Below are 9,245 nucleotides of genomic sequence, written 5' to 3'. Positions count from 1 at the left end.
AGGAGGAGGACATGGACATAGGCATAGGCATAGACATAGGCATAGGCATAAGCATAGATAATAAAGTGAGGGCAGAAAGAACTGTATTTTCATTAACTTTGACCCACTTGGAAAAGGCAGAGTTTGCACAATTTGAACTAAGAAGAAGGGGAGGGTTAGAAGCACCTGCTGTCTTCAGATAAGGTACATGACTTTGTTTAATTTCATAATACAAAGTTGGACGAGAAAGTTACAATTACTGAAAAACCCGATACACATCTAAAAATTGGGAAAGGACAAAACTAGCAATTAGTGGTTTCCCACACTAATTATTTTTAAAGATACCATAATTTACAGAAAAAGAAACAAATGTGGATGGTACAACTGTTCATTGTTAAAAATTGCAAGTGCCGAGTGAACTCGATTGCAACTGAGGTCTTTGGCATTGCTTCATGTCTTCTGTGTCAAGGACAAATGCTCTGTTGTTTCTAATCAAGGTAAGGGATGACAAGATGTTGCATTCTTCAGTGGCTGCAGCTTATCCACCTAGGGTTTTTCCAGTGAATAAAGGTATGCATTCCGATTAAAATTTATGGAGTATCCTGATCATATAGCTAGGAAATACTAACCAGTTTTAATCTTTTTGCATCTACCTTTATAGCAGGAATTTAATCCCCATTCTCACTAACAGCTATGGATCCATTCAAGGTCATTTTATCAAAAATCTTAAGAGACTGTCAATTTCTGTTTTCCCAGAGTCATAAATGATGGCATTCAGTGTTACAATGTCACTATAATGCTTATCTAAATCAGATTGCGCCAGATTGGAGATGAGCAATATGTAGCTCACCAAATGTTATTCCATCATCTAGTTAGCTAGCTATTAAATCGTTAGCTCACTTTTCTATTTGAAAAAGCACTTAGGGTGGCTTATGGTTTTCATTCTTACCACTAGTAAGGCCATTGAAGAGATAAGATGGAAGATAGTTGAGCAATAACTGGATAATCTGGATAATCACGTATTTCCCATCTATGGGCTATGTGATCAAGAATTTCATTAATGCCATAGAAAATATGGCAGGCAAAAAAAAACCCAAACAGGAAAATATCTTACAAAAATTTGCTCTAGCTACAATCTTAACTTTGTTTTGGCCAGCAAATGGTACTGTTTTAGTGCAAGACAAATTAAGTTGCAATAAATGCTGGATTTTTTTTTTTTTTGCAGGTTGTCCAACCACTCCTCCTAAAATGGTCAGAGACTGTGGTTGGGAGAGGTGGTGAGTTCTGGCAGATTGTTACTGCAGTGTGTTCAGTCATCTGTTAAAACCTCTAACTGTTCAATCTAGCTGTCAGACCCATAAAAGAAAAATGTAGCCCAGCTGACAGGCAAGATGCTTTAGAAAAGTCCTGATCACCACGGCATTATTTTAGCCACAGCAAACAAAACAGAACCTAAATAGTAGACCAGGATCTTTCAAAATCAACCCAGCTGATGGGGTATTTATTATTAAATGGAGCTGGCAGACTGATCACTTAGAAGGACACCAATCAACTACTTTCTCTAGCAATCTTGATGGCATTTCTCTACTAAGTGTCACATCAGTAGTACAAAACCTAGCCAGGGAGGGAGCTGGTTGCAAACAGAGAAAAGGAGAGACCTGTCCACAGCAGCTCATGTTCTGTTCCAGCCTACGACCAGCCCTGTTTGTGTGTCAGGGACAACCCCTTTTTCCTTTTTACAGTCAATAGGCTGGTAAAACCCAACCCAAATTTATTTACAGTTCAAACAAAAAAGCTAAATCAAAATATCAGACAAGAGTCAACAAACAAGAGTTAAACAGAAGTAGCAAGAACAGACCAGGATTCTCTTAGAATGTCTCCAAATGGCTGCCTTCAGCAACCAGCCCCGTCCACATCTTCCCCTTTTATTATCAGTCCCAAGGCGTGGCTTCTCACTGCCTTCTCCTCCTCTCACTGAGTTGCCTCATTGATTTTCTCTGCTCTGCTCTACTGGATTGCCTTCTGCTTCAGTCACAGATTCAGCTGTGACTCTTCTGAGTCCGACACCTCATACTCACACAGCTGAGCCTCATGAGGAACATGACTGGAGGGGCCAGGCTGAGAGTCCTGCAGTGCATCAGAGCCTCCTTCTGACACCAAAGGCTCTCCAAGCCCTCCTCCTCCTCCTCCTCCTCCTCCTCCTCCTCCTCCACAGATTCATCGGACTCAGCTGCTGGGAGCACAGGCTGACACTGAATCACAACAGCTCAAAGCAGGCCACGGAGGTAGAGTGGATTCCAGTCCTTACCATTTCATCATCATGGTCATGATGTTGTTGTTGTTAGTTGCAAAGTCGTGTCCGACCCATCGCGACCCTATGGACAACGTTCCTCCAGGCTTTCCTGTCCTCTACCATCTTCTGGAGTCCATTTAAGCTCATACCTACTGCTTCAGTGACTCCATCCAGCCACCTCATTCTCTGTCGTCCCCTTCTTCTATTGCCCTCAATCTTTCCCAGCATTAGGCTCTTCTCCAGTGAGTCCTTCCTTCTCATGATAGAATGACACAAATATTGCCTATGAATAAGACTAGTAATTGGAGAAGAAAACGCCAATCTAACATCAGAAAAAAATAGTTAGCTATCCTTGACTATGGGTTGAGATGAGAGGAAGGTTACATCATACAAATATGTCCTTATAGAATGGATAACAAGGCGTTTTCCTAGGGAAGTTAGGGGGCTGTGAGGTTATGGGTTTTCACTGACATGTGATGATGGATGCATTTGTTGTGCAAAAGGTATTATAGCACGAATGTCATACTCAGGCTGAGATGCAATTACAAAGATGTAGGAATCTTCCTTTGAATATTCATCTATCAATGCTCATTTATCTAAATTTATTCTAAATAAAAACCTGTTTGCTTTAATGATTAATTATTGCACATTACTACTGAGACCCAATTGGGAATGACAGTACGGTTATGGAAATGCGGCTTGCATGCACATCTTTTATTAAAAGAAGTAAACTTTCATGAGCTACAGCTCACTTTATCATAGGCATAGAAGGACTAAATTCATGTAGAACTTAAACAGAATGCGGTGGAGGAACTGCTAAACCCATCTACATTAAAGTTTCAGATAATCTCTAAAGATTTCAAAAAACACAACTGGGGTTTCATATATTACAAATGTTAATTGTTGACATGCACATGATCTGTCTAACATGTAACCTGCATTACTTTTTTCTTTTCTGTGGTGTCTGGGCCATTCTGGCTTGGACTGCAGCAAGCATCTCCAAATTCACCCCATTTGCCTCTTCCGACAGTTTATTCATTGGCTGTTTTTGGACACAGTGCTCTTTCTTTTTAAAAAAATAAATTTTATTAAAAGTTTTACAAAGAACATTAAAATTATCAAAAAGGATCAGAAAGAAAGGGAGGAAAGAAGGAAGAGAAGAGAAGAGAATGTGCAGAAAAATTGAAGCAAAAGATGTAGAAAAAAGAAGCTTTCAATTTCTTCTGCAGCAAATTCATTTACAGTATTGGTTCTAAGTCTATGATTACAAAATAGATCACTTTTTTCTATTATTCAATTTTTCCTAATCATCAAAACTCACAAATCATTAGTTTATTTTTTTCTGCTTCATACAAAAAATCTGTAGATCATTTTACTATTATTCATTTTTTCCTAATCATCAAAACTCACAAATCATTAGTTCATTTTTTTCTGCTTCATACAAAAAATCTGTAAGAGGTTTCCACTCAGCCATAATATTGTTTCTGATCTTATCAAAGAGGTTTATTTAGCCACGTCTCCAAGTTCCAGCCTTTCCACCATTTTGGGTGATGTGAAACCTTTCCGTTTTTTAATATATGTCGCTGTTGTTATATAAATAAAGCTCCATGATTTTTTTTCTTGTTATCTGCCTATTAATCCAGAAAGAAAATCCTCTGGTTTCAACTGCGCATACCTCACTACATTCATGTAGTATCTCTGCTTCCCAATCTGCACTAGCTACCAATGAACTTCTAGGTGCAGAGCAAGCATTTTGTTCTTCTCTATAAATCTCTTCATGCCACAGGGCCATGCTACCTGCAGGATCATCTGCAAGTCATTATTTCTGCCCATTCAATAAGTTCTGGCAGGCTCAAAGTGCACTGAGTCCTGCTGTTGAGTCAAAATCTTCTGGTGGGGCCAAGGACAGGTGTCTGTTCTGTTCCAGCCTATGACCAGCCCTGTTTGAATGTCAGGGACAACCCCTTTTTATAATCAACAGGCTGGAAGAAACCCAACCAAATTTATTACAAAGAGTTCAAACAAGACTTAAACCAAAAGGTTAAACAAGAGTTAAACAAGAATAAAAGACCAGGACTCTAGCAGAAGATTTTAAACGGTTGCCTTCAGCAACCAGCACCTCCCACACCTTCCCCTTTTATCAGCAGTCCCAAGGTGTGGCTTCTCATTGCCTTCTCCTGAGTTGCCTCATTGCTTTCCTCTGTTCTGTTCTGCTAGATTGCCTCCTACTCCTAGTGTCCCTGAACAGAGCCAGCTGTGGATCGTCTTCTTCCAATCCCTCATGCTCACACAGCTGAGTCTGAGGAGGAACAAGATGGGAGGGGCCAGGCTGAGAGTTCTGCAGTGCATCAGAACCTTCCTCTGACACCAAAGGCTCTCCAAACCCCTCCTCCTCCTCCTCTTCAGAATCATCTGACTCAGCAACAGTGTCTTTTCTGTTGCTACTCCAACCTTTGGAAAACATCCCCCATGAGATTCAGCTGGCCCTGCTCCTCCTTCCTTCCAGAATACATTCACCACGTATTTTTACCTCAGGCACTAGATCTGACTTTTTTGGATTTTTTCCCAGCACTTCATGTGTTTCATGTGTTCCTATTTTGGATTATATTCATTACACTTTGTTTTACTCTTTGTGTGTGTGTGTGTGTGTGTGTGTGTCTGTGTGTGTGTGTGTTTAATTAAGTCATTATTTTTTATTAGTAAAATAAGCTACCCTGTTTCATTTGCTGAGTGGGCAGCAATATAAATCAAGCAAACAAATAATTAAAATACTACTATGCTTGAGTTCAGCTGATTGGCTTTATAAATCATGGTTTATAGCCTGGCATTACACGTAAGCCAGACCAATATGGCTTGTTTAACTAACCTTGGTAAAACAAAACATGACCAAAGAGGTCATGAATTCCTTAAACTGTTCTAATTATCCCAATTCATATCTAGCCTTATATAACTGCATATGATCACAAGAAGACCACTGTAGATATTGTAGCTGTTTGGTCAGAATGCTTCAGAGTAACCAGAGATCTTTTAATGCCATGTACAATTTAGCTGAAGAGCACAGGTGAATCACTGTTTAAAGAAATAAATTACTGTCCTTTCCCTCCAAAAAAAATTGACGTTAAATATTTTTAAAATAGTTCACACTCATAGCCCTTTAGTTAGGCTTAATTTCTAATTCATATTCTCTATATTTACAGCCTTCCTGCATTTATGCGTAATCTTGCATAAAGCTGTTAATTAATTTCTCAAACATGGACCCTTAGTTTCCAGTTACTTAGCTTTGGTTTTTCAATTAATAAGTGTTTTCTTTCATTCATATCATCAGTCCAAAGGCAATTTCTGCTCAGAATGTCAATCCACATTATGGAAAAGAGCGCAGTTGAACAACAGCCGTAGATAGGGCTCGCAACTTGGGCGTCCTCCTGGACTCACAGCTCAGTTTGGAAGACCATGTAGGAGCTGTGACCAGGGGGCTTTTGCCCAGGTCCGCCTGGTGTGCCAGTTGCGACCCTATCTGGACCGGGATGCCCTGCGTACAGTCACTCATGTGCTTGTGACCTCACATATAGACTACTGCAATGCTCTCTACATGGGGCTGCCCTTGAGGACCACTCGGAGGCTTTAGCTGGTGCAGAATGCGGCCGCGCAAGTTGTGATGGGGGTCTCCCGATACTCCCATGTAACACCTCTTCTCTGCGAGCTGCATTGGCTTCCAGTTGCCCTCCGGGTGAGATTCAAGGTGCTGGTGATGGCCTATAAAGCCCTAAATGGCATGGGTCCGGATTACTTACGGGAGCACCTGCTGCCGGCGTCAACTTCCCTTCATCCTGTGTGCTCCCACAGAGAGGGCCTTCTCAGGGTGCCGTCGGTCAGAGAGTCCTGGCTGGCGGCCCCCAGGGGGAGAGCATTCTCTGTGGGCGCGCCAGCCCTTTGGAATCAATTGCCTGTTGAGCTCCGGATGGCTCCCGACCTTCGCTCTTTCCACCGTGACCTGAAAACCTGCTTATTTGAACAGGCCGGCCTGGACTAAGGGTTTGGGATATTTTTTAACTATTTATTGTTAGGGTTAAATTAATTTAATTTTACTTTTAACTTTTGTATGTTGTATTTTAACTGCCCTGTACACCGCCCTGAGTCCTTCGGGAGAAGGGCGGTATAGAAATTCAATAAATAATAATAATAATAATAATAATAATAATAATAATAATAATAATAATAATTATTATTATTATTATTATTATTATTATTATTATTATTATTATTATTATTATTATTATTATTATTATTATTATTATTATTATTATTATATAATTAATAATAATTAGTAATAATAATAATAAATTGGGAGAAATAAGATTTTCCAACTTTCCACAGAATCTAGAACCTAAATCAGAAGTCTATGCTCTTTTCTTTTCTTTTCTTTTCTTTTCTTTTTAAAGAGTAACTGGAACATTGCCTCTGGCAATTTGAAATTGAAGGACACAAAGCATTTCTTGGCTGCAAGCTACTCACACAAAATCTTCATGATCAAACAAGAGTAGGCAACTCCTGGTGGTCAAGAGCTCCTGGAAGTACAAAGTCATCAGCTTGTGATGCAAGCTTAAGGGTTATACTCACGTTCCTGATCAGACATCTTAAGCCTAATAAAAAGAAAACAGCTGCAAATCTTGGTGTATATATCTCATTCCAGGAAGGAGATATATTCTAGGGCAGGGGTAGGCAAACTTGGCTCGTTTATGACTCGTGGACTTCAACTTCCAGAATTCCTGAGCCAGCTAGGTTGCCTACCCCTGTTCTAGGGATATAAATGCTGGAGATGCCACCTGGCCTATGAACCACATAGTCCCCTCTATACAATAGAATTATGAGGGAAATATGGGCCAACTTTCACCTGCACATGTCAACCACCATGAAGGCCCCCCCGACCAACCATTGGAAATCCATGGCAAAGGGCCACAGGATTGGCCTTCTCAAGACAGTAGAAGTAAAATCATTGACAGGACATACGGAATCATAGTATCACAAAAAAAAACCCAAATTATATGTGATGTCTGTTCTTAAGACGTGTGATGTCTGTTCTTTTTCCTCCAGTTCATCAAGATGCTGGACATGTCAGTTATCCTTCTATAGGCAACCTAAGTCCCAAGCAATAAAGAATCAACACTGTCAACCACCTTAGAAATGGCACCTTAAGAAATGGAGGCAGGGAAGAACAGCCAAAGCATTGCACATTCCCAAAAAAGACATGGACTTCCTGTTCCTTGCAATTCAGCCATGAAAATGTTGTATGCAAAACAAATTACAAACTGAGACAAATTTATAATAAATATCCTGGGGAGGATGGGCAACCTGTGGCCCAGAACTATGTATTTTCCTAACCTTCAGCTGTGCCACCAAGAACTGTAATATTCAAAAATGCCAAACTGGAGGGGAGTGAAAAAATCCAGCCCTGTCTAACAGTATGACCTATCACTAGCCGTTTGGGTGTCATTGCTCATTTCTTGTGGTTTTGACATGCCACAAAAAAAGGGACTGTGTGATCTCCAGCTCCCTAAATTTTGTCCAGCAGAATAAGCTGTCTGCTTTCCTGCTCTTGAGTGATGACTCTGCTCCATCATTTCATAGCAGTGCCATCACCAAGAGATCCATTTGGTACCCTCAGATGTAGTGAGACTGCAATATCCAGCATCAGGAAGGTGTCAAGTTGCCAAACCATCCTGGTATAAAATTTATAACATTTATATATTATGGAATAGAAAATCATGTGGCCGGGCGACCTTTGGAATGGTTGTCTACTGAGTTTCTTGATTTCGAAAAATGGCAAAAGAGCAAAGGAAGCCTGGTGTTGATTGATTGAGAAGTGTTTCTGAAGAAATGAGTCAGCCTTCATTCCATGACAATAATATTAATAATAATAAAGCAGAGGGCAAATACAATGAGGCATTCATCTCATTTGGGGCCAGTTCCTCTTTATACATGCACAATGCAATCAAAGACGTAAGAGAGGGAAAAAGAGACGAGAGCAGGAAGATGTGGGATAAAGCATAATTCACTGTACCTTCAGCTCGTCTGGAAACACATCAACTGCCAGGCTAGAGCAAGAGGGAAATGTATATATATATTAAAAAAAGGCTGTGGGCACAGGCCTTTGATCAGTGTATGCTACAGATACAGCAAGAACAAGAGAAGCTTCCTTATGCTGCTCAACACCAAAACTTGTTTTGCTTTGGACAGAGGCTCAGGGGTTTCTCTTCATTCTTCTTTCTTTTCTCACAGAAGTAAATAATAAACTAAAACCTCATTCCTTTCTATTCATCACACACACAGTATCAGAGAGGCAGAAGATGAGATGTCTGGGTGGAATGTATATATAACTAACTAGCTAGAAGCACAGAAGATCTGAGATTCTTCAAAGGGCAAATCAGAGAAGAATCGGCTGGGTAATTTGTGAACCAGACCCACTCATGGCTACTCATAACCCTTCACTCACTGCCTTTGGCCAGTGAGGACCTCCCAGTGTGGTCCAGATGATGTTTACCATTTATTGGTCAAATTTGTATAGCTGTTGTGATTCAGGGTCAGCCTGTGGGTTCGGCATTTGGGTTGGATGATTCAGAGGAGGAGGGGGGTGTTGGAGAGGTTGGTGAGGGGGTTGGAGAGCTTGCTGATGAGAGCCCTCAGCCAGGCCCCTCCCACCTGGTCACGACGCAGACCCAGCTGTGTGAGCCTGACAGCGTGGATGAAGATGACCCACAGCTGGCCCTGTTCAAGGACACCCGACGCAGGAGGCAGTCAATCAGGAGTAAACAGAGGAAGGCAATGGGGCACCTCGGAAGGAGGCAGAGAGAAGCCACGCCCTGAACTGTATAAAAGGGGAATGTGTGGGAGGGCTGGTTTGCTGAAGGCAACCGCTTGAATAGCTCCTGTTTCATGGTTCGTGTCTTGTTCTGTTTGCTTTTGTATCCATAAATTT

The sequence above is a fragment of the Vipera berus genome, assembly GCF_964194415.1.
Source record: "Vipera berus genome assembly, chromosome: 2".
Lineage (NCBI taxonomy): Eukaryota > Metazoa > Chordata > Lepidosauria > Squamata > Viperidae > Vipera > Vipera berus.
This window is presented reverse-complemented; position numbering follows the sequence as displayed.